This window comes from Platalea leucorodia (assembly GCF_965183815.1).
Source record: "Platalea leucorodia genome assembly, chromosome: 4".
Taxonomy (NCBI): domain Eukaryota; kingdom Metazoa; phylum Chordata; class Aves; order Pelecaniformes; family Threskiornithidae; genus Platalea; species Platalea leucorodia.
In genome coordinates, this window is record NC_138826.1 from 93,235,512 (window position 1) to 93,262,809 (window position 27,298).

Genomic DNA, 27,298 nt, shown 5'->3' on the forward strand with positions numbered 1-27,298 from the left:
CCTTTTCACAGTTTCAGAAACATTTTCAGCTCTGAGGGCAGCTCTGGGCTTGACCTGCCAGGCTGTCTTTCTTCCCCCACTACTTGGGTCTTCCATCACTGCTTGAGCTTATTATTAAAATTGCAACACCAGAAGGAAAATTTTTAAAATAATCTGGATTTTCATATTCTTTATGCCTTTGGATGGGGAGAAAGATAATGAAAGCACCAGACACAGATGCATTATTCAGCAAAGTGACTGCTACATCATAGAGGCCCATGCCAGGGTTTGTGAACCGCAATGGAAATAAGTGGATGTAGATCCACTTAGGCTGTGTTTCCTCAGCATGCTTGGTCACCATCCCAGACCATCGCCATTCCACAGGACATAGCAATGATAGTTGTCCTACAAGTCAACCTATCTGTAAGTAATAAAAGTTTTTATTTTAAGGATTGCAGGACTGATCCAAGGGAAACCACAAGCCTATTTGGTTTCTCTCATAAGTAGTGCCAGGGAGCAGGAAGGAACTGAGGATACCTCAGTAGGAAACTAGAAGTCCAACTTATCTCTGCTGATCAAGCATAGCTTCTCTTTAGATGAGACAGGGTTCCTCATGAGATCACTGGGAGCTTGTGAAAAGTCTAGTAATAAATGTGGGTACTTTTCAATAACCTTTTTACATAAAAGCAAGTAGGGCAGAAACACCACTAGCTACCTGATGAAATAATAGCGTTAATTTTTTTGTGGTAAATGATGTCAAATCTCAAGGCCAGTTTTATCAATAAAATTTTCTTCTGCATTCAGTGCAGTGATTTATTGCATTCTTTTACAACATGAGTCCCTTAGTCTTGGCTCATGTGCAGTATGTTTGAGTTTTAATAAGCGTTTAGGTAAATCTGGAATTCTCCATTCAGCTGGTATTAAAAACACCTTTTCATCTTTTGTGAATAAGGTTTTTAAGAATGTTGTCTCTGCTCAGGTAATAGCTCAATTTGTAATGGCCATGTCCCAATCTGAAGAAGTAGTTTTCAAATAACTGGTAGTTTTCAAATAACTGATTGTAATGGTCACATCCTAGATTTTGAAAAGCCAACAGAAGTCCTATTACCATCACACAAGTAATCAGAGTATTCTTCACATCCCTGTGTATGGTAACAATATTTTTGGTGTAAACAGGTTCCTGGACAACAGAAAAGTACAAATTGTACTCATGTCTTTGCTCTGAACTCAGATCATTAAGACATTGCCAGCGCAACAGCTTACAAATGTTACCCCTTCCCATGTGGCCAAAGCGATTCTATTAGAAGCCGTGCTGAGAATAGCAGTGATTTAGGCAATCACAAGTTACTTTTAGTTTGGTGCTAAATATGGAAGTTATAACCCATTTGGTGTTCCAGGCTGAGCAGGCAAAGTGGTTAAATGTTCTATTATCCAAATCATTACTAAGAGATTTCCATTTAGCACCATTTACTTTTGGTATTTCAATGAGAAAATGAAACAATCTTCATTTCCAGTAGATTTGGATGAGTTTGGTTGTATTATTTTCTATGTGCCATGTAGATTTGAATCTATCACAGCATAAATACAGGTGTCTAATATCATTTTGTCAAGTTTACAAGACTACTTACCTCTTTAGGCTGCAACGTGGTCAATTGTATCTTTTTTGGTCTTTTTGCTTATATTAATTCATTATATATGACTAACCTTTGTAAAGAAATAATTTGTAATTGAATTGGCATAACAGAAACCAAGCGTTAAAAAAACTTGGCAAAGTGCCCATTTTAGTATATTAATTCTGCCAAGTGAGTTGATAATAGGATTGAACTGGATTTGAAAGATTAGAGAGACTTGGCTTAGAAGGACATAAAGGTTAGTTCCATACAGTTTTTCAGCTGTTTAAAGAGAGACAGTATTTGAATTTTTGTCTGTACTTTTGTGATGAACTCTTTCTATAACCTTCTTCTGTGGGGAAAAGGGTGCTAAAATTAAAAATTACATAAAAATAGCTGATGATTTATTTCCATTAGCTTTGGATGCTGAAATTGATCCACATAGTCCCAAGGTTTATTAGCTCAGAAGCTTATGTGTCAGGGCCTGCCGGATAACTGATCGGGTGACCTACATGCTCTGAGAGTGTATTCAGACTGCTCAACTTTAAAAGCTTTTATTTCATGCTGCAGACTGTAGACAGAGGAACATGGCAAAATTAAATCAAAGGGGTTGGTGAGAGCTGCCTTGTTGCTTCTTTCATGGGTTTTGCAGAAACTGTTTCTACCTGCCTTAACTGCAAGACAGACTGCACAAATGGTTGAAAATTTAAGCAACTGTCCACAGAAAGAAGTAACTAAGAAAAGCAGACAAACACAACCCTGATGCAATCAGCAGCCTTCTCAGGCTATCAGGTTTGTCTGTTTGACAGATGATCAAGCCCTGTTTGCAGCTTCTAATGACCGTTTCTTATTTATCATTCATAAATCAAAAAGTCTTGGCAAATTCAAATGCATCTGCAATGTTGTTAAGACAGAAGAAAATATTTTTTTGTATTTGTTTTGAGCCACACTACTATAAGACATTGCATGCACCTTATTAAAAATATCTTGCTGTTATTCCATGATTACACCTTTATATGCCTGCAGTTTTTCTCTGCACCTGTGGCCCATATGTTAAACATTTCTATAATAAACCCAAAGCAAGGCATGAAAGCAAAGAACCAGAGCTATTAGTCCAGTACATCCAGACATAAAGCTGAGATGGATCAGACCTTTTTAGTCAAAGGTTTGGGGACAGAAATTGTGGAAAGCCATTTTGTCATGGCATTTGCTCTCCAGATATTTCCTAAGGTGAAGATTTTGTTCTACTCTTCTAACAACCCGAGCCAGTTAAATGAGCCTGGAAATTCATGTCTGTTTTGGGGCCTTCTGTGGGCAGATGGCTGGAAGGAGACCTCTAAGAGAGGCTGAACGCTATTCCATGAAAGTTTCGTGCTCTGCACGGTATGAAAGAAAACTGATACTTCCCTTTAACAATCAATATCTTAGGATGGCAAGAATCAGCTCTGTGTCTTGAAACTAGGAGTAAGTTACTGTAATTGCTTTTAAGACATTGTTACCTTGCAGAAAGAGGACTAGGTTCCCTGCCTTTCACTTTCTCCTGCCCTTCCTCGGCTCTAATCAGAGCAATGCTTCAAGTAGGTATCACCCAGCAGAAACTTCTCCTTCTAATGTGGCTGGCAATTCAGTAAATCTGGATGTTGAGGGCAGAGGAGAAAAGAGTCAGGAGTTCTGGGAGCTGCTGGATAATCAATCTCTTCCCCCTTTCATACGCTGCATAATGTTCCAGCCCCTTCCCCTGCCAGACAGATGAGCCAGGTGTGTGCGGGAAGGAGAAGAAACCTGAACTTCTGCAGTCAACAGCCTGAGGTCTGGAGGTGTGGAAAGGAGCCCACGCAGCAGCTGTGTTTTCCCTCCAGGAGCCTCAGAGAGCCCTGGCCCTTTCTGCCAGCCCCATGTCCTGGCATGACCCAGCCCAGGACTCACCGCCATCGCACAGCCTGGTTCCCACCAAGCAAAGCAGGGCAAGCTTAGCACACTAGCTACCTTTTCTGTGCCCATCTGGCTGGACCCAAAGCCAAGCAGACTGGAGGGAATGTGTATCTGTACACCCTGGTGTGAGCTGCACTAGGCGATGTGAATCAGCGGCTCCCTTCTCCCAGCTGTGGCAAAGGGGCTATAAACTCCCACAAGAGAGAAAATATGTGGCCAACGGGGCAGTAATGTTGTAAAGCTCCTTTACCAGACCTGTCAGAGCCATCAATATTATTTTATAACTAACTTTCTTGTCTCCAGAAAACATATTCAGTAACCAAGGGTTGTGAGCATGTTCCAACAGTGGTCTTGATCCCAGCTCTCACCTCTGCACAGACCTCCTTGAGGTTTCCTTAGGTGAGGCATGACTAAACTTTTGGATGGGACAAATTACCCAGCTATGATGGGACAAAGGACAGGACAAGGGCAAAGGACAGAGCAAAAGGTGTCTCTGTTTCCTTTGAGTTTCTAGTGCAGAGAAGGTGCAAGGTCAATGTATTTCGCCACCTTCCTCTAATATGTACTGAATTTACAGAAGAAAGGTCACAAAAAGGTGACTTACAAATAGAGTTTAATGATCCTCATTTTGATCATGGACAGATTTTGCAATCATAATAAATCTTAAAACAGATTAATATATCTGCTGTTCAAGATGGAGCACAGTTGTAGAGAAAGGTACAAAATATTTTATTCATAAGTCTAGCAAGGCTGGGAACTCCATCTGATTGTCTGCGCTGACCTACTTTTCATGAATACCTGATCTCACACAGCCGTGTTGGCTGTCTCAAAACTGATAGTACAACAGGTGAACATGCCTTCCTGGCCACTTCAGAGTAATGGGTTAAAGCATGATCTTTAGCTCCAGAGTTTTCTTCTTTGTGTTTTATTTGAATTCATTGCAGTGATAGAATGATTTTTCCTTTATTTTTAGTATCTGGTTTTGGTCAGACTTGCTGGCTTAGTACTCGCTGAATGTAAAAAACCTTTAGCATGAAGCATTAAAATAATGTTGTTGTCTTTCTTGCAGCCTGGAATTGTAGCTAGATGAGCATCACTACAAAAAATTTACAAAATTCTATGAATTTTAAAATTAAATACTCTTTCTGGTGAAGATTTGATATATTGCAATTCAATATCCTGAAGTGGAAATTTCCAGTCAATTAAGTCTTTTTAGTATTAATTTATGGATACTCAAATTACTGCCACTTATTTGAAACCTCTTACAAAATGGACTTTGATGTTCTACAGATCTTTGTATAAAAGATGAAACTGAATTTGGCATTTCTCTCTATTTTTCTTTTCCTTCTTCTAAGTAATATTTTTTGTCTGTATGTTTATTCCTCACTGAAACATAGCACTCTCCCTCTTTTTTTTTAGAGCAGCACGCTACGTGTTACATGCGCTAATGAATTGGCATTTATAAAGCAGAATGTATACCGTATCTAAGACAACTGCTGTGAAAATGCCTGAGTTGCTGCACTCTCTAAATAGAGCACAATTATGGCATACGGTTGGAGTGCTTTTATCTGTACTGCCGCTGCTGGAAATTTAACTGTGTATGTGACCTGAATATTTAGAGCTCAATGGAAAATTCCATAAATGTAGTGTAGCTTCAGAGCACCTAACAGCTGTTACAAATATTATACCCATTATACACCATTGCCAAATGATACATATGAAGCCCCTCTCCCTTCCTGGGTGTATTCTGTCACTTGTATTGATGCAGTATTTTAAAAGTCCCTTTGAAAAATGCAATGACTTTAGGCGCTAAGTAGCTTGCATAATAATTCAGTGGTAGTTTTTCCTGTCTGTATATTCATACTCCTTCCTGACTGTATGCAGTTAATGTTTGAACCTGCAAATGCAGGAAGAAACTATATCATATGTAGACCACGCTTACTGTGTGCTTTTGTTCGCTTAGTTTGATATACATGCTAAAAGCCACTACCTAGCTGAGCGAACACAAAAAGAGAGGGAGCAGCTCCTCATGCTCTTAGGAGGTTTCTTCTTATAGTGGGATGGAGCAGAGTTGTAATATATCCATGGATGCTCCCTTTCACTCTTACTACAGGAGTACACTAAAACCCCACATCATTGTTGTAGTATGAACTGCAGAAACAACAAATAAGAATGTTTATAAGAGCAAAAGAGAGAGTTTGCGAAGCATTATGTTTGAAAAAGCATAGTTTAATCAAGATTACACAAGCTGCAGGCTGGCTTCCTAACTAATGATTTTTCCTGCCTCCTACTTATAGTTCGGTTCCTCTTACTTTTATGCTGTTGGAACCTGTTGAAAGACTCTTTGCTGTAGAGAGGAGAAAAGTGCTTAATGATGTGGTGCACCCGGCTGCCATGGACAACCTGCTGCTGTAGCACTGCACTGGCTGTGTAAAGGGGCAGGGAAGGAGAGGAAGCGTTAGCTGACATCCACCTGGGTGTTCATGAGTGCCAGGCCCAACTCAGTAACACAGAGATATTAAATTTCATGTAGAAGTAATGGCAGTTTACCTACCTAAAACCAAGCTCTGTGTGGCAAAGTAATTTCTCCGTGGAGGGGTGTATTGGGTTTGTATGGTGAGGTTTTGGTAGGGGGAGGGCTACAGAGTTGGCTTCTGTGAGAGGCTGCTAGAAGCTTCCCCTATTTCTGATAGAGCCAATGCCAGCCGGCTCCAAGACAGACCTGCTGCTGGTCAAGGCCAAGCCCATCAGTGATGGTGGTAGCACCTCTGGAATAACATATTTAAGAAGGGGGAAAAAAACTTGGGCAACACCAGCAGCAGTCAGAAGAGTGGAGTGAGAATATGTGAGAGGAACAGCCCTGCAGACACCAAGGTCAGTGACGAAGGAGGGGGAGGAGGTGCTCCAGGCACCAGAGCAGAGATTCCCCCGCAGCCCCTGGTGAAGACCATGGCAAGGCAGGCTGTCCCCCTGCAGCCCATGCAGGTCCATGGTGGAGCAGATATCCTCTTGCAGCCCGTGGATGACCCCACGCTTGAGCAGCTGGATGCCTGAAGGAGGCTGTGACCCCATGGGAAGCCTGCACTGGAGCAGGGTCCTGGCAGGACCTGCAGACCTGTGGAGAGAGGAGCCCACACTGGAGCAGGTTTGCTGGCAGGACTTGTGACCCCGAGGGGGACCCATGCTGGAGCAGTCTGTTCCTGAAGGACTGCACCCAGTGGAAGGGACCCATGCTGGAGCAGCTTGGTTTCATGGTCTTTCATAGGCACCACCATCTCTCAAGGCCATCTGTTCCAGCACTCCCCTGTCCTTGCCCTTATAAAGTGCTTTTTTACTCCTAATGTCTAACTTGAATCTTTCTTGCTGCGGCACATGCCCATCACTACTTGTCCTAAAGCACCAGAAACAGAGAACAGATTGTTCCCTTCCTCACTGCAATACTGCCTCTGCACATTGCTCCTCACAGTTCCCCCTTGTTAGTGTTAATAACAATCATCTCCTCGATCTATGCAATGGCAAGAAGAGGAGATTGCATGTGAGGCTCTGTCAGGAAAAATGGGAGATGGAGAAAGAGAGAAGAACTAACCAGCTGTCTAAATCAGGGTAATGGCAATCTGCCCCTGATAAATTGCACAGCAGTCAGCATACTGGGACATGTAGAAGTAGAGCTAAGATTAATGCTTGCTCCCATGGGGATGTTGCAACTCATGAGGATTTGCACAAGGAAACAGTCCTTGAGCACTCCTGAGCATTGAGAACGTGATTATAGGAGACCCTTCTGAGGCTCAGCTTCAGGGAAGGCATTTATGCAGGCCAGATTTGTTACAAGCACTTGCAAGTGGACACTTTTAGGAAGATCTTTCTCAATCAAATCCTGTTAAACTAATGGGAGTTTAAGGCAAACTTATGTTTAAAATAGGTGATGAAAATTATTTTATTTATTGGTTTACACTTTAGTACTGTGACCAACTCAGATTACAATAACATTGCATCAGATAATCACACCATTGAAGCTCCGCTCCATTTTCCCTACCCCTGGCTTCTTTGGAATAATACAGAGGCATCAGAGAAGGTTAATGTCATTGACTATCATCTCTGTAACACTTTGCATCTTCTCCAGGTCTCCACCAAATTCTCTAATGACCACAAATGTCAAGTCCCATTTCAAGGATCAGAGTCACAACAAAGGTAGCACTTAGAGAGCACCATCCCCCACAGCCATGTCAAAATAATGTAGTCACATCCAAGCACCTTGTGGAGAACTGGTAATTCAACCAAAGGTGAATTTGACCTCAAAAATTTTAACTGGCAAAAGATATAACTTTTCTGAGTGCTAAGTGAGAAACATGTTTGGGGATATGGCGAGGTTGTTTAACCAAAAGGATTCAGAAAAAAAAAAATCACTGTTTTGTAATATAGCAAAGACTCTCTAGCACTGAAGACCCAAAATATCCCTGGTCCCCTAGGTATGATTTGTAATTGCCCTCACGCTCTCAGTAGCTTTCTCAGTTCTGTAAAGTGAATTATACGATTTCATTAAAACTAAAGCAACTCATGCAACTTGCTGAAGCTGCACATAATTAAAATGCAATGGAAATGCCTTCATGCAGGAACTTACTTATTGTCATCCCCCCTTCAGGAAAGAAGAGTGTGTTCACGTACTGGCAGAGAGAAGCAATCACCTCCTGCACACAGGGAGTGCTGCTGGTGGAGTGGGGACTGAGAGCAAGGCAAGGACCTGCTTCTTCCCATTACTCACACCACCCCTGGGGTGACACAGGAAAGGAGCTTGAGTGCACTGCAGTCATGCACACCCAGAGAAACCTTCAGTTGCATAAGCTAAGCTGGTAACTCCATGTCCCGCAGCACACCGGGTACATACAAACCTCTCAAGGGGGCTCATGGGCAGCTGGAAATCTGTCCAACCCTCTCATGGTCTCAGGGGTGTAGAGAGCCTGGGCCAGGTCCCAGCGTGGGCCTGGGAAGTAGGCGTTGTGCCAGCCCCAGCTTTGGGTTAATGAAAACCTCAGTGACTTCTGAGATATTATTTGTACTCACTGGGATTGTAATTTAAAGGCCCAGATCTCTTCCAGTTCAAAACGATTAGCGTCATTTGTCACCTACTTATTTCTAATTTACAGTAGTAAAGTCACCTCTCATAGAACTTGAGTTTTCTAAATTTCACTATTACCACTTTTACATAATAATAACAATTTTGAGACTGACTGTACTTGTTAACTGAATTCACATGCAAAAAAAGTTAAATATTTTCAGTGTCAGGCATATTATTGTCTTTTTATCACACTAAGTTAATGGCTACAGTCTCTTGAGAAATTGAATACAAATCCTACTCTTATAGCACAAAGCATGTTAGAATTCACAGGTTTTCCTGGGATTAATATTTTGGCTTTACCTTGCATTTATGACCTAAACTTTTGTCAATGTTGTACCCTGCTGATATCCTTTCTCCTGAGGGAACCCTACTGACTTCAGCCAGAGTCACTGGAAGTCATTGAAGATTCATAGAATCATGGAATGGTTTGGGCTGGAAGAGGCCTTTAAATATCATCTAGTCCAAGCCCCCATCACAGGCAGGGACGTCTTTCACCAGACCAGGTTGCTCAAAGCCCCATCCAATCTGACCTCGAACACTTCCAGGGATGAGAAATTCACAATTTCTCTGGGCAACCTGTTCCAGTGTCTCATCACCCTTATAGTATAGAATTCCCTCCTTATATCTAATATAAATCCAATTTTAGTTTAAAACCATTAGTAGAATCAAAGCCAGAGACTCCAGAAACCTGACCCTTAGCAATGACATTGTTAGTTAGCATTATTCTTCAGGAAGGCTAGAGCACTGTTTTGCCAACTCTCCCAGTTTAACTGCAAATCTCTGAAAAGCCCAGATCCTGGATTCATGGGACAGAGAATGAAGCATTTTAGAAGAAAAAAAAATACAGGATTAATGGTTGTGGAGAAAAATTTGGAAAAGGGAAACTATAGTGGACTGAAATGCCACAGCACAGATAAAAATTATTCAAATGTTATTTTAAAGCCTTTCTGATTTCATAACCAATCTGAAAATTTTGCATCTCTCTCACTCATAACACTTAACACAGGGAACAAATCCTAAAACTGGGAATATTTGTGTGCTTAATTCCAATGCCTTGTAAAGGGAATGCAATCGAGAGCTGCCACAGTTGTATTTGAATCACTACATGTGGTCACTTCATTTAAATGAAGGATTTGCTTTCACTTGAGAGCAGAAGCATAAATTGTTGTCATGTGCTGCGCTAATGGGATAAATCTGGGATTTCCACAGGACCTCCCGTGCTTATCTGCTCCCTGATGTCTGTTATAATCATGACCTCATCACAAAGAAAATCTTGTCATCTAAAACTGTTTTATCCCACACAATTCTTTGGGGTGAGGTTAGAAGGGAGGATGACTGGCAAGAGCAGGAAGAGTCAAGGCACCCTGGCAGTACAAAGCACATTACATACTGTTTATCCAGCCCCGCCCAGCAATGGCTACATGGCCATGACAGCTGTTTAATAACCTGTATGAAAGGAGCTGGTGTCTTCCAGCAGTTTTCTTGCAAGTCCCTGTGTCACTGAGTGGTGACACCTGCCGAGGTGACTCTGTGTGATACCCATGCTTGCGGCCAGGCTGGCAGCTGACGCTCCTTGGGCTGGTGCTGCTGTGTCTGACTCAGAGCAGGCAAGGAGGATGAGGACACAGTGTTCTTGCACTGTTGCCATAACCCCTTCACCCTGTGATAGCAGCCAGCTATGCCAGCTGTGGATTAGAACCCCAGCATTTTAGGGGCTCCTGTAAAAATGGTAACAGAAAAGTGACCCCTGCACTAAGGATCTTCCAGGCTAAATATCCACCCTGTACATAGACAGTATCATTCCTTAGGCCACCTATCTCAAGCCCTTTACCCACTTAAAAGCATCAACAGTCATTTAAAAGGATAAAAATTCAGTTTCATCTTTGTTGTCAGCTCCTTATTTCATGTCTCAAAATCCCATAGGAATAGTTATTGACCCGTGGAGGTTTTACTGTGTCTTGTGATTTCTATTAATGTTACCTTGTGTGAAATAAAACATGGAATTGAGATAGCAAAAAGCACACAGGCAGCAATTCCCTGTCCTGTGTTTCATGTATATGACAAGAATAAACAGCAGATGTCAGCACTAATCCAGAACTTGAAATGTTCATATGGAACTTAATCAGATACCACTTTACTGTCCTCAAAATGCATATGCTCAGACTGTGAAGAAACTCATCAAAATCTCTGCTTGAAAATACAAATATAGCTCTATTTAAAGAACATTAGCAAATTTTAAGTATCACTTCTACATGAGTACTCCTAGCTAGCAAGGCAGCACATCTGTATGGAGAGGTTTTTGCCTTGTCCTTGCACTAAAAGATCACCAGATCCATGCACTTCCCTAAAAATGGAAATTATTTTTTACAAGTGGCTTCAGAAGAGATAGTAGTTTGGAAAAGGGCAAGTGCAAAGGTTCAAGAGAGACCTGATGAGCAACAAGTAGGGCTGAAGCTGAAGGACAGAGGAGAATCAGAGGGCTCTTGGTGCTGCCAGCAGGTGGGGTCTGCAGCTCAGCCCTTGGGTAGAACAGGATGGGGCAAGTGAGTGAAACGGGTGTAAGAACATGGCTTCTGCGGCCAGGGGTAGAAGTAGACTCAGTATCTTCTGAACAAGCTCTACAAACCATTGAAGATTTTCCTGGAAATAAAGCATAATTTAGCAGTACAAGTACACACAAACCATGTGCACCTGCATGCTGGACTACATGAAGATGTGAGGAGAATAGCATCCTCCCTGCGTGATCACCACAGCTTTGAGGTCAATGGATGCTGGATTCCTTCTGTAGGACATGCAGCATACATCAGTATGCTGCCTCCCAAGCCCCGGAAACTTTTTCAGCTCTTGAAAAAGGCGGCCAAAAAGATAATTTAAAATGTGCCACAGATTGCATGGACATTTCCTGCCAGCACGAAGCATGGTGAAATTCCTCAGGGTTTTGGCCATTGTCATGGCTACTAGAGATACAAGAACATACTACCTATGACAGAGCCCAAGGTTGCTCTTTCCAATATATGTGGTGGGATCTCTCAAATCCTGCAGTAATGTGATGTCTGCAGCAAATCATCCCTGATAAGACTGCTCCAAACAGCAATCTTTCAGTGAGGATTTCTCCCAAAATAGGAGCAATTTTTATACCAATACATAGGAAAACGTGAGTTTATTCTGTTGGGATTTTTTTTCTAGTTTTCTGAAGCATTTTCCATCAAAACCAAAAAATGGCAGGCTTAATGGCTTTATTACCTACAACTATAGCTTGGTCTCCAAGGATCACATGTTCCTTAACTGTCATTGAATGGAAGAGGACAAGAAGTATATCCAGGGTCATTTATAAAAGTAAAAATAGCTTGGCTATTTAAAATCTTATTAGTTCTGGTTACAAAACCAAACCGACATCCGTTTACATTATGAACTTAAAAGACTCAGATAGTTCCTCCTGAGCTGAGAGCTAAGTCTCAGCCTGAACAAACTGGCAAGATGCCCAGAGCCACCTTCAGTTTTTAGCAAACACTATCACCAGATTACATCCAACTGCCTCCCCTGTCATTCCGCGACCTTTGCTCCATGAACTTCTTCGCTCTATGCTATTTTTGCAAAAAATAAGTAGGCTGTTTTTATTAACTAGTAAAACAATTTACTTTGATTCATCTTCTCTGACCAGAAGAACATAAGAGGTCATCAATCTTAACTTCTCTGTCAGCACAAGAGATGTCAAACCAGAATTAAGTGGTGGAAAAATTGTTGAGGGAGAAAGTAGAAAAAAATAAGACAAACAGAATGAAAGAGAGTGAACCCTCTTTCTCAAGAGAGGGGAAAAGAAATACTGCTGAGCTACCTTGCCGCTACTAGATGATGCTCTGCCAGGTTAGAAACTCCATTTTTCGCTCGGAATCAGAGACATTATGACACTTGAGAAGAGCTGCAGGCTTTTCATAAATTCAGAGAAAAATTAGAAAAGTAAAAAATTCTCCTGTGAATTAACAGTGCTTTGATCGCCACTTTTTATAATAACAAAGAAAACTGCCCTTTACACCATACACCTGAAATTAGTTGCATCATCTTTTCTTTGCAGGATACTCCAGTGCAGGATTACAGTCCTCTCCTGCCTTCACCTGTGAACTGCTCTCCCCCAGGTGTCTTCTCTCATCCTAAATGGTGACTGGGTCTTTTCCAAACAGAAGCACAGGAGACAGAATTTTCTACCCATTTCAGCACTTTCTTCATGCACACCAGATGCTCTTATGCATAACCCCGAGGGATAGGATGAGCTCTATATCACACTCTGAAGATGAGGAAATTCCGGTGGATCCACAAGTAAAGTGAAATCATACGATCTGTCTACCATAAATATCCCACATCTAGACTTTAGATATAAAAAGTATTAACAAAAACACGTCAGCTGTTCTGTATTACCACTCCAGCAATGACAGAATGAGAGCTGAACTGAAATATATTGGCTCTATAACTGGTGCAATTCTCTACTCTTTGGAATCCCTGCTAGCCAGAAGAAACTTTCAATAGCTGATGAATGACCTTTCACTTAGCTCAGTGGCAGGCAAGGTTAGTTCCAAACCGAACACGACATAACAGCCTGACAACACATACACAAAGGTGAGATTTATGTCAGATTGAAACTTTTGTAAATACTAACAGGTGAGTAAAAAAAAAAGGATTTTAGCCACTGAAGATGTCTAGGAATCTGGGAGCCATTGAAGGTACTGTCTTGCAGCATATCTTGATATCCACAAGCCATTTCTTTTCCCCATCCATCAATATCTTTCCTACCCTACCTGGACAAGAATTCAACCAGCACTTTCTCATCAGAGATCTACCTCATTCAGACATTGGGGGAACAAATAAACTGCATCATCTGTCAGCTGCGGGGGGCGTTAAAAAAGAGGCAGAGCTGCTTATTATCAAAGTAGTGATGGCTTTGTGACCCAAGGCAGTTTGGCCCCTCCAGTCATTTCACATAAGGGCAAGCAGTAGCCGGAAGCTAGGCCCTGCAGAGCACTCCCTCCTGATGCCCCTTCCTCTGAGACCTCCCAGTGAGGAGAGGATAGACGTTCCTGGGCAACCAGTGCCCACAGGGACCTTCAGAAGAAGGGACCCCAAAGTCTGTCAGATGTTGCTGATAGTTCTCAAAGAATGAATATAAATGAATACAAGTACGCCAACAAAAACATTATCCCGAAGGAATATAGCAAGGGAATCACCTAATTTATTGAATGCAAACTTTTATTAAATCTCAGTTTACTGCTTGCTTCCTGAAATTGTTTTGGGCTACTAAAAAGCACTTACTGATATACAGTAAATACAGATATTCACAAGTGTTCTGGGTAATGTCTAAATGGAACTTTCAAAACACAGAGAATTTATGAATGCAGAGCTGTAATTTGTGTGCAAACAAGTGAGACTGGTCAAAAATTTTCAAGCACTTCTATAAAAAAGGCCATTCATGAAATGCTGAGTAAATTGAAAGTGGGTGGTTCTCTCAGCAATGCTGAGACCCTTTCTTAAAAGGAGCTTCTGACCATTCAGTAGCTCCTTTGTGTGCCTTTTATTCTTATCTGTGATCCCATCTGTCACAAGACCCTCCACGTCCTTAAATATTACCTCTTATCTGACCACTCTAGTCTAAAAGCAGATACAATACTTATGTGTTGCATAAATATATGCCACATGGCAGAGTGAGAGTGAATATGAGAATGCAGGCATGTGCAGTCACATAAAGACATGACTCCATACTGAAAAAGATGCAACCTCCATCCACTTGCAGAGATACTATAATTTTTTGCTTGTCACTTTACATGAGTACTTTATCAGAAAAACACATTGACAGGATTGTGCCAACCAGCCTTTTTGGATATGAACACAGACATATTTTTGGATTTTCAGGATATTTGTCTGGTTTTAAATATCAACAGTGAAACATACTCTAACAGAGGAGTCCTTCAGCAGCCCTCTCAGAAAAGCAGAATTTAGCTCATTCTTCTGTTCAGAGACATGGAGTGCTAAAGAGAATAGTGTTTTCAATCTAGTAAAGACTTATATCACACTCTTTGTCACAGTATTATCACTTATACTTGTTTTTTAATAACAGATTGCTGCAAAGCCATGAGGAGTTCTTTAATGTTTTGTTTTATCCTTACTAGGTGCCCACTTCTTCAATGTCTTATCTAAAGACAGGTTGATCCATTTCCTCCCAACTACCACTATAGAAAAATGCAGAATAGTACCTGAGAGCTTCATACACATTCAAGAATTTATTTTCATATCCTCCCTGTGAGAAGCAGCTATTATGGTCCCTGTCTTTGTACTTGGAGAATTAATGCATTGAAGGACTGAAATCAGACTTACTCTAAATGCCTATTTAGGTGCCTATTTTAAGAAAATGAGGGTGTGAATGTTACAGCTCCAGCTCTAAGTACTGCTTTTGCAATAATCCCAAGTCAAGCACTTGTGATACACATTGCAGGTCCCTCTTGTGTCCTCTATTTATTCCTCTCTTCCTGGGCCCATGAAGAGCCATCCTTTGCTGCAAGATGTCACTGCTTCAACAAATCTCCTTCAGATCCTGTCTGCCCTTCCACTTCTTTTGCAATGATTTATACCCAGCCATAAGAATAGCCTTTGGGCAGTAAGGCATTGGGATTTGGACTGATCACAGCTCGGTAGAGAGCCAGCTAAGTAGGGATCTGAACTCAAACTTCTCACTCCTTGTAAAGTCATTATAGCAAAAAACGCAACCACCATCTCCATCAATACTTGGATTTACTTATTTTTGAAGGAAGCTTGGTTTTGTCAGGCAGGGTAAGTTTGAGAAGTTACTTATATGGAGACTCACTTCATTTCTGGACCCCAAATGCTCTCAGAAAAGGGGTAGGTGCTGAATTACTCCATGTAGAAAATTATGGGCACACCCAGGAAGAGGACTATGGACATCCAGAGATCCAAACCACACACAAGGCTCCTACTGAAGCTGAGTGCCCCTAAGGCTGGATGAAGAATCTGAACAATGTTCTGCATGTAGACAGAGTCCCACTTTCCTCTCTTACATCCTTGATTGAACTTAATCATAAAGCATGGAGCATATTCACAGTGCTTTTAATTAAAGGGTTATCTATAATTCCGTTCTGCCTAAATTTGGAAATGTTTATTTGTTTATTTAAGATATCAGAAAATGTTTAAAGATATCTTCCTTGTCATTCTTTTATTAAGCAGTACCTTGAACTTTAATAGCATCTTCAACACAAGTGTCATGTGAATGGAAACTACCGAATCTCTCTCATGGGGAATTCCAGAATTATTTTTGTTCCAAATAAAATGAGCTGTTAAAGTATTAAAAATGAGCATTGATTCAGTTCAGAAACAAAAACAGTTTTGTTGGATTGACTCAGAAATTAATCATAAAACACAAAAAAACCACCACCTTGGAAATTACAGTTTGAAAACCTGATGCTCCCCTTTCCTGGCCAGTTCATATGTTTTGCAGTTCTCCTACAGCCATGTGACTCGTGCAATGCTCGGTGCAGCTTGGTCAGAGCAGAACATCTCCTGCTTCTTTTGAAAAGGACTTGAGCTTCAGATCAGGAGTTTGAGCTGCAGCTGCCACACATCATTAAAATCATCAAAGAAAACTCCCAGCACTAGTATAATAAGTAGAAATATTCTGTCTCGGGTTTATCAGTGGAAACTCTTTAGGTAACTTTTATCTTGAGTGAGAAAAAAAATCAGTGGGAAAAGAACATATATTTTGCTAAGAAATCAATTTGACAAAAAAATTGCAGACACTTCTAATTATGAACATCGGTGAACTCCACACGAGTCAAAAGTTTTATGATCAGAAGAGACTATTATGCTCATTATCTTGACCTCTGATACATGAGCAAATCATCCAGTAATTCCTGCCCTGAGATCAGAAATTTGTAGGCATCTGGAGTGAGTGGTTTAGGAAGCATACAGCACTGTTCTGAACGCGGGATGTCCTCGGTCCAACCAGCTTGCATTAGCCTCGAGCTCCTGCCTTGTGAGCAAAGGTGGCCTATGTGCTCTCTCTAAGGAGAGGAACCTTAGACCTGAAACACCCTGTGGAAATATCCACCTTATTGACCACAGGAGAAGCCCTTGGCCAACACCTTTCACACCGCAGCTGAGTAATCAAAGTTAGGAGTAGTAAAACTGAGCACAAGTGATAGTGAATTTATGACATGCTTAGTAACCTGCTAACAATTTCTTATGGTCTTAGTAACCACTTTACAAACATCAATAAAATTTTCCATATTTTCCATGCAGAAATTGAGGAGTGGGACTCTTGATAAGAGTCATGTAATAAGTCAGGGTTAGAGCAGAGCACCTTGCTCCCAAGATTAATCGTCTTCCCTTTGTCTAAGTATTTCCAATGTACTTCCTACCCTGTGCATTTTAATGTGCTTATTATTTACCTCATTTCCTGCTGACTTCTCTGTTCTTTAATCCCCCTACTTCAGTCTTGCTCTGATCCTCTCAGCTGCATCTCTGCCCTACTGCTGCATAACTTATGTACCTTTTTTTTTTTTTAAATAATCCTCTCCTTGAGTGTCCCCTTCTCACTACCTCACAGAGCTCTCTTCCTCCCAGCCCCTCATTTTCCCCTCCATCCTGCTATTCCCTGTGTTGCTCCAGGACATCTTTGTGCAGGCTATCTTCCAGGCCATCTTTTTGGATCTTTCTGGCACAGCAAGATTAGCTGAGATGGTCTCAGCAGAGCTAGTTGTGATGCCAGGACAAGCCCTCCACATCTTGCAAATGGCTTGCTTTGCTTACCCAGAAATAGCAGTAGCTGGTTTATTCCCAGGAGCTGTCAGAGGATCCCCCTTTCACACAGGAGTGATGTGTGCCCTGTAAAATTCAATCTGAAGCCACAGGTGGTGCTCTGACAGCAGATCTCAGAGGCAGTCAGCAGCAATAGCTGCAGCCTTGGATGCTTGACCACTCCTGAAACATGCCAAAGAGCTCGTCCTTTTTCATTGAGCTCTCTGCAGGGACCCTGGTTATGGCATCCCCCTCCCCTAGCTCTGATGGGACCACTGTCCCTGTACTGTTATACATACATCAACAGCAAAACCAGAAAATCATGGTACACTGCTTAGCTTATCGCGTGGACCTACCTCATCCCAGTTTTTAACATGTCCAAGTTTTCCTTCCTACTTCTTAAAAATGCATACTTCTGGTTCTTATAAAAATATAATACTTTTCTTTGCAGAAGATCACTAATCCATACTATGCCTGGGTCCAATCAAGTACACCTAAATTCTGCTGAAGTTAAGACACAGGGCCAACACTGCTGAGGGATTTAGATGAAAATCCAGCCTGGCTTGGCCAGAAACCCTGCTCAGCTCTACCATCTCCTACTTCTGCACCAACACATGCAGTGAGAGACCAACAGCCTGCAAGCCCTTCCCATGAGCCCGATGTCCCCATCACAACACACCATCACTGTCTTTTTCACAACAGGTAACCAGTGCCACCATCTGTCCAAAAAGTGTGAAAAAAACCACAAAGACCTACAAGAGGGGCATTATCTCCAGGTCTCCTCTATCTACTGACCAAGCTGGGGAACAGTCTGGGGCTGAGAGCGCTCCCCTGCTCCTGCCCTGCAACCAGCTGAGGCCATAGGACTGATGCACATGCTCAGTGTCCCCATGTCCCTGAGTGTGTGCTGGGGCTGTCCCTCACAAGGGTGGAGATGGGCTCTCACAATTTTCAATTGCAGCTTCAATTTCATTGCAGCTTCCCAGCCTTGGGACGTGGGGGACAGCCACACCACCACAACTACTCTTTTATGATTAATAACATATTGACTTGCTGTTTTACTATGCTTTTACACATGATGGCCACAGAATTGGTCCATAGCCTCAGGAATGCTGTAAGATGTTATAACTCGGCTATCATGTTACTTCTGGTATTACTTCTGATTCTTCTATCACATTCTGTTGACATAGGCAAAACCACGCCCCAGTTACTGATGCAGCTGAAATCTATCCCATGCCAATAATGTAGGTTGTAGTTTAGTGCTTAGTTACAGAGGAAATTAAACATTATGAAAGAAAAATTATTGTAAGTGCCCAGATAGAGAAAACAAGAATGTTTAGCATATCTGCTTCCCCAGAAATAACAGCAACATGTATATTTTAAATATAGTCAGGATATAAGCAAGATCTCAAGGGGACACTGTTTCCAGCTGCGCTTGTGCTTTGCATGACTGATGATTTTAATATTTTGATGCTTCTAATTTTTACATCCCTTTCTGTTTGTTTTGGGGCATTCACGAGGGGGGATTTGTACCCATTTAAAAACATTTTGAAAAGCAAGAATACTGGCCTAGAAATTCTTGGAAAGAACTCAGCTGTGCCATGTAGAAAGGAACAGCTTTGATGTATTCGAGGAAGTGCTCCTGCTGAGCTGGCATTTTACAATTTGTTTCTGTCCAAACTAAACTGCTCGAGCTGATTCATTAGCAAAAGAAACGTCTGTTCATTGCCAGATCACACTTGCCTATGCCAAGCTAGTTTAGCCAGGCACCACCGGTTCCTGTACGTGGCATGCGCATAACCTCTCCAACATGGTCACGTATTAAACCCAGTGGCAAAGAAATACTAGGAATGGGTTTGCCTTTAGAAAAGATGACTTGAATGTATGGAAACATCTGCTAGAGTTGTACCAAATTCCAAAGATTTTCAGCAACAAAAACTGCAGTTTGAATGATAAACACGTACCAAAATCTATGTTTGATTAAGCAATGTAAAATTGTCTATTTCTGCATCAAACATGCAAAGTGTGTTTTGGTCAGATGCAAAGCTGTCTTTATGCTAAATGAAGACTATTTCTAATGTGAAGTTCCTGGCTCCTTTTCCATTGGTTCGTGACACCTCTGACTGCCATCCCCCATCTTCAGTATGTTCACCAGCAGCACCTGCCCGCTGTTTACAAGAGTTTCTGTTCCACTTAGGAGCTTCCACCTCTTCCTCCACCTTTGGGCAAAGGAGGCGATGCCTGTGGGGCCATCTTAACATACATGAGATTTTCTTATTTTGTAAAAGGTTATCCTTCTACTGTAGCTGGACCATGAGAGGGAAAAAACGAATCTCCACCTAGCAACTGGGTTTCTTAGGTTTAAAAGTTAGCATCAGGGTCCAAATTCCCTGATAGCTGCCCTGCTGGCTGCATATGAGATTTCCTTTATCTAAAAAAATAGCTTATTTTCTAATTATCTTACCAATCCAACGTTTTTAGTATTTTTAAAAAAATGGGATGTAAGCACATCTATAAAAGGAAGGGAACGTTTTCTCTTTGGGAATATCACTGGTGTTGCAGAAGAATTACAAAATATCTTGGTCTTTAAAAGATGTATCTTGCAGGAATTAAAAGTGAGAGTAGGATCACCAGTTGAAGTGATGGGGAACCTACAGAGAGACACAACATTCCCTCCCAGTGAGCCAGAGCCCCAGAGCTGTGCTGAGCAGTGGTTCTGGGAGGCTGCCATCTGCAACAAGGGGCTGCCTTCCCACTGCAGTAACTGTTCCTGAATATGAATCTGTCCTCTTTCTTGCTGCCTTTGAGCTGTTTAAACTAACGCCTTTTTACCTCACTGTTGGAGTGGGATAACAACATTTTGGAGGAAAAATATTCACTGCTGAACATTATCTGACAGTTTAAACTAGGAAGTGTTAGAACCTCTCTGGTATAAAAACATGGTAGGAACACTGGACATCCATGTTGACCTACACTATTTACACCAAACTGAATTTTTATTTTTTATATGGTTTAGCCAGGAGGCTCTCATTAAATCATCTGAGTTCACTACATGCCTTTTTTGCACATCTGGAATTATAACTGTTCCCATGTAAGCAAGCTGGATGAGACTGCATACGAGACAGCGCAGAAGTCCATGTTCAGTTTCTTCCTAGATCAAGGAAACAAGCCATTGGAATAAACCAGACACATCTGAAATTAATTTTCTGTCTAATCTCTCAAGACTAAAGAGCTTTTCTTGGTCTGGTGTTTGTTTGCAAAATTATGTTAAATTATCCTCTTAAATGTGTGCATAAGATAGATGCATGCTTCAGTATCTTGGTGATACAGGACTGCTTGACGTAGGGGCAAGGTGATATTTAGCCAAGCATTAGAGACATGTGAGGAGCTGATGCCTGCCTCTAAACCTATTTACCATGGCAAACAAGGGGCAAAAAGGACACATGACTGTGTAGTTCAGCACTCAGTATGACAGGAGCAGACTTTGAATTCCTGTTCTGACTCCTAGCACCATTTCTGCATTCTGCATTAAACCATCATCAGCTAAAATAAACAAGTCATGGGAAGGGAAGCTTGAGTCAAGGCAGGTCCTCTGTCCCCCAGAGCAGGGAAGCTCTCCTGTGCATCCTTGCTCTCCCCTATGCTTTCCGGAAAGCCTATGAGTCTAACTGGCAATATGACTCCACTCAAGGAGACAAGTGAAAGACCAAGAAAAGGAGTAGCTGTCAACACTCAGCCCATGATATCTAAAGGCCAAATATGATGACACAGAGAGCCTCCACACTTAATTTCTTTTGCAAAGTTATGGATAGCTGAGGTTTTCCAAAAACTGCCATTTGCTTTAAACATTTCTAAGTAGACTTCAAGGCAAAAGCAGACATCTTTCAGGACAATGCAGGTTTGACTCACTCCCTCCCAGGATCTATATAGAGACACTACAGTATTTCAAGACTGTCTGTATGTGGCAACACAGTACTGTACTATTTGTTCAATTAATTACTTAACACAGAGATAGACTCAAGATAATATCCTTGGCAATATTTACAAGGTCTTCTGGAGGCAGACCTCAGTTTGCTCTTCACATGTTTTGAACGAAATGAAAGCTGTGTGGGTGCATTTAACGGACATTTCTCAAGCTTGATAGTCTATTAGCTTGGGCCACACAGCTCCTGCTGGACTCATGGCATGAGCAGAGCAAGGGAACATCTGCCTGCAGAAGACCATTTAGACATACACTTACATTTATTGCTCTGACTGTGAAGAAGTCATTGGCTTCATAACTTACATTAATAGAAATTTGAAAAATGTATCTTTTATATGAACAAAGGAAACTCTATAAGCTCATCTGACCAGAGGGCTAAACATACTTACTGAATTATTATCTTCTCCATCAGGTTATACGGATTTTCTAAAAACAGGTCCATTGCAAATTCTGGAAGTTTAAGAATTTATTTGAGCCACAAAAGGTAGTGGATTTAACTAGCTAAAGAAAAAAGGAGCATAATGAAAGACAGCTTCGACAAAGAGCAAGTCACTTTTTGAGGAATACAAACAGAAAATATGAAATAGCTGATATAATTTAAAAACAGATGGGACATTAAGCTTTAAAATCATATTTTGCTCTTTCTACTTCATGACTCCAAGGTGCTGCCAAATTGAATGAGTAGATGGCATTCAAAGTAATAATGGGCATTTTCACCTCCTCGCTCCTTTTATACATATACACGCACATATATACAGAGAGAGAGAGAGAGAAAGAGAGATTATTCATTAGCATGGAATTCAAATGAAAGAATTGCTGGGCATATACTTTTCTGTTTTACTCTCTGAGGTCCTCAATTCTCCTAAGAAGCAAGTCAGCCCTGTTTTGTTCCTTGACACATCAAGAAATTTTGATTAACTTTGAATTGAATAGAAATTAAGGATAAATGATAGGGTTTAACTGATTATTAAAATCATACTTAAACACTAACCGGTTGCAAAGCAGGATCTATTTAAGTGAATTCAAGTACTTAAAATGCAAGCAACATGCATAACCCCCCAATGGCAATATGTATCTCCATTTGCTAAAGCTCCTTCTTCCTCTTCCTGTGGGCATCCTGATGTCCACACTCCTTACATCAAGGCACAGGAGTCCAAAAGATAAAAGAAAAAAAACTAATGCTCATCCATGTATATGCTAGTGAACATGGGGGGAGATTTTAAAAGAACAACACACCTAATATTTCCTCAGCAGAAAATGTTTGGTACCTGGCACTTTCAAACCTGAAAGAATGAATCTATTATACAGGTACTGAAAGAAGTACATTCCTCTTTTATATAATTTTGAAATAAGTGGCTTTATAACACACACCAACGTTTTGCAGTAGTTAGTTAAATTACAGCCGTTAGTTCCCTGAGGAACTAGGTTACCAGGTCTCCATCTTGATTTTCATGAGGACCTCAGATTTGTATTTTTCTGGCACTTTACAATATTGGGTCTTGAAATGCTCTCTGTGCTGCCTTATCTGTTGTGAAGTTGATAGCTTGCATTTTCTCGCTCAGTTTTCTTTCCTTTTGCAACAAGATTAGGTGGCTAAAGTTTAAGGTCTTTTAAAGGTCCTTTCCAACACAAACCATTCTACGATTCTATGATTCTATGATTTATTTATAACAACATCCACATGCAGAAAATTTTGGACACATTTTACGGTAAGGAATAAAGAAATAATTTTGTTTCTAATGGAGCAAAAAATTTGTTTTATGTAGAAACACTTTATAAGTTTCAACTCTTTAATCAGTATTAGGAATCTGCTTATACCTAGTTGAAAACTCTTTGAAGTGTTTGCAACTGATATTTTTCTCTGCATTTTCAGGTGTCAACAAAATGCAGTTCTCCAAATAATCACTGATAAAATAGGATCTTAAAAACAGTGGTGAGAAAATAATTTTTAAACAACAAATATAGTAAGTTATAGGAAACTCATAAACTGCAAATAAAATAATTTCACCAAATACATTGCAAACAATAAAGAGTTTGAATAGCGCTACAAAGAAATAAATCTACCTTGGGTAAAATTTTGCACATATAGAGTCAGGTTTTAGGTAACTTCTCTTTTTCTTATGCAACTTATAATGTAACAAACAACTTAGTATAATGAGAAATTGGAACTTCCTTGAAATATTCTCAGTGCCTTTGATGTCAGCATGTAATTTCCTTTACTTATAGGGTATATTCTTAATGCTATTTCAATATATTTTTAAAGTTGGTATTATTTGTACTGTACCATGCCCCTGATCCAAGAAAGTGCTAATGGAGTATGTATTTACATGCTTTCCCAAACAGAGAGATATTTTTGAACTGCAAACTAAAATCTGAGCTCCACATATAAATTGAATGTTTAATTTTTTTTTCAGACTCAGTGCCTGAATTGGCTTTTTCAGCTCCAAAATCCTGAAGGTTTCTTTAACTGCAATAATTAGGAACAATTATAATTTAACTATGTTTTAAGTATTTTAATTTCTTCCCACTCTGAATATCATTATTTCAACATTGACAAGTAAAATAGGTCATCTCATATTTCACACAAATAAAGCCTGAATAACGATGGTCAAGGTAACTGTTGTTGATTAATTTAACAGATGTGTCTCTGGATTTTAAAATTCAGTATCAGTCATTAATTGTAACAAAACTTTTATGATCCCTTTGCTCAACAACTATGAGTTAATGACATCCACAAGGTAGGGCAGGTATTCAAGTCCACAAGGTCGTGTCCTTTACTTCTGAACCTGTTTGCATTTTGTTCTTTAGCAAGCCAAGGCAGATTGATTGCAATGAAGTGTTGTACCAGGCTCAACTCAGAGAAAACTTAACTAGAAACAGCATTAAATTATCGCTAAATAGACTCCTTTTTTCCCTACCTCGTAGACTGAGACTCTAACATATTAGTGCTTTCCGCATATTGGGCCAGTGTAGTTTGTGGCAATTCAGCCAGATTAGATGTTTGAATTGTGTTGTAGCATTTCATTTTGAGGTTTTTTAACCCTTCCTTGACATTGCTGTAACACTTTGGTCAATTTTGAAACTAAGTAATTGTTTCAAAATAAAAAGCTGCAATATTTTGCTTTTGAAATTTTCTAAATAAATACTGCAATTCTCAGGGTATTTTTAGGCCCAAAATGTTTGCCAAACTGGACCTCAACTTATGATTAATTTCAGCCAATCTCATATGGCATTTTCTAATCATGCTGGATCAAATACTGATTTGGCTGTGGGCTCAGAGAAGGACTACAACCTTCTTAAGAGCTATAGGCTGCTTCCCAGAAATGAAAACAGCTAAGAATGCCACTCCAGTGGGTACATCTGACCTTTTCCTCTCCTGTGCTTTATCCTTTGTGTCATATTTCCAGAGCTGTCCATGATAAGGAAGAACATGGACATGCCATGCTGTTGAAAATTGAGCTTTGAAAAAAAAAAAAAAAAAAATGAAAAGCCTACCAAACCAATAATGAATTTGGGCTCTCTATTTTCTTATATTCATTATGGATTGTGGTTCAGGCAGAACTAGTCAGTCCCAACCCCCACTAACATCAGGCTGTTCAATGCTTCCCACTATTGACCTGTGATGTAAGTGCCTTATAACTTTGTCCAGTTTTATTTGGGCTGGATTTTTCCATGATGGATAACAAGCTAAGGCAAACACTTTATATGCTTATACATAATTTTCACGCTTCAACTGCTAATAAACGACCAATATTAAGAAAAAATATCACCTGGTAAATCTCTTCAGGTTTTGAAATAAAGTCTTGAGCTTTGGCAGTGGGCTGCTTCTTCTCTGGAACTACCTTCCAGAGCTGGCCAAAGAAAAACTTCTGAAAAAATCTTAGTGGGCCCAGCAGCAGAGAAGAGGGAAAGATCATTAAAGATTATGCATACTTGTAAAAGGGACACGACCTGAGAATTCACTGGTAGTCTTGATTCTTGCATTTCTATATCTTTTGAGTGCTTGAACTCACAGCCTTAAAATTCTGTTAAAGGAGGCCTGTGTGTGTAGGTTGGTATGTGTATTTCAGTATTAATTAGAAAATCATCTTTAAAGAGAGATCAAGAATATAAGACTGCATGAACTCAGGAAATAGCAACAGTAAGTGGATTATATAAAAGCGATACAAGCAAAACAAGCCAGATGGTTCTGCTCATTTAATCACCTTAGTTTCAGAGAAGCCTAATTGTGAAATACGTTGTGCAAAATAAGATTCTCTCTTAATCTTGCAAATTTTTCACTAGAAATTACTATTGAACACATACAAAATAATATAGCTTAGGTAAAATATGGTACACCAAGTCCTTTCCTAGTGTCATGGTTTAACGCCAGCCGGCAACTAAGCACCACACAGCAACTTGCTCACTGCCTCCTGGTGGGATAGGGGAGAGAATCAGAAGAGTAAAAGTGAGAAAACTCATGGGTTGAGATAAAGACAGTTTAATAAATAAAGCAAAAGCTGCGCGCACAAGCAAAGCAAAACAAGGAATTCATTCACTGCTTCCCATCGTCAGGCAGGTGTTCAGCCATCTCCAGGAAAGCAGGGCTCCATCACGTGTAACAGTTACTTGGGAAGACAAACACCATCACTTCAAACAGCGCCCCCTTCCTTCTTCTCCCCCCAGCTTTATATGCTGAGCATGATGTCATATGGTATGGAATAGCCCTTGGGTCAGTTGGGGTCAGCTGTCCCAGCTGTGTCCCCTCCCAACTTCTCGTGCACCCCCAGCCTACTCACTGGTGGGGTGGTGTGAGAAGCAGAAAAGGCCTTGACTCTGTGTAAACACTGCTCAGCAATAAGGAAAACATCTCTGTATTATCAACACTGCTTTCAGCACAAATCCAAAATGTAGCCCCATACTAGCTACTGTGAAGAAAATTAACTCTATCCCAGCCAAAACCAGCACACCTAGCAAAAATCAGCTTATGCTGAGTCCAGCCATTAATTAGCCCAATTATATGCAAAGCACGACAAATAATTTCACTTTCAATCATGAAGTCATGCAGAGACTCCATTTTACTTCATGAAGAAATGCTTTTAACTTGAAGTGTTTAGTACTGCATTTACCCTAAATATAACTCAATTCAAAGTTAGTTCTTGCTTAGACTTTGTAATAGTCTGTTTGAATTAGAGCTAGCTTATTAACAGTTAAAATATGAACTAGAGCGATATTACTATTGGCATTTGAAATTTTAGAATAACATTTATATATACTTTGATATATGTGTGTGTATATATATATTTAAAGAAGGATAATGCTCTGATAATGTTCTGAACTTCCTGCAGTTCATTCCGATTTTTTCTCTACTCACCTCCAGTTCCTGTCAGTGCCAGTATGCTGGTGATACAGTGAATCTTTGTTTAACCTGAAACAGGAATGTTACAGTCTTGATTTTACTTCATGATTTCTTTCTGAGTTTCTACCTGTTTTCAAAGTCTAATTTAAAAAAAATTATATACATGTAATAAGCTATTGTAGATGGCAAGATAAGTAGCTGAGGCAGATGAGAAAAGTAGACATATCCTGTTTATGCCTTTGGTACTCAATTCTTGTCAGAGGACTTGCAATTTATTTGCAAAGTCTGCATAACTTTTAGGAGGCTGTGGGCTAGGTGGTTGAATATGGTGTTTTGGCCATTATAAAATATTGGCCACCAGAATCTGAGAATTTTTTTTAGGTAACATTGCCTGGTTTTCCTCTGATTTATTTCCCATGCTCATACAGAAAGTTAGAACTACTTCATTCTCTTTAGATTGATATTTCCTGGAAGGTCACTATAACTGCCCTCCCTTGATTTGTAACACCAATAACCTTGTAATTTATCTTATGGTTTTCCACCTTCTAGCT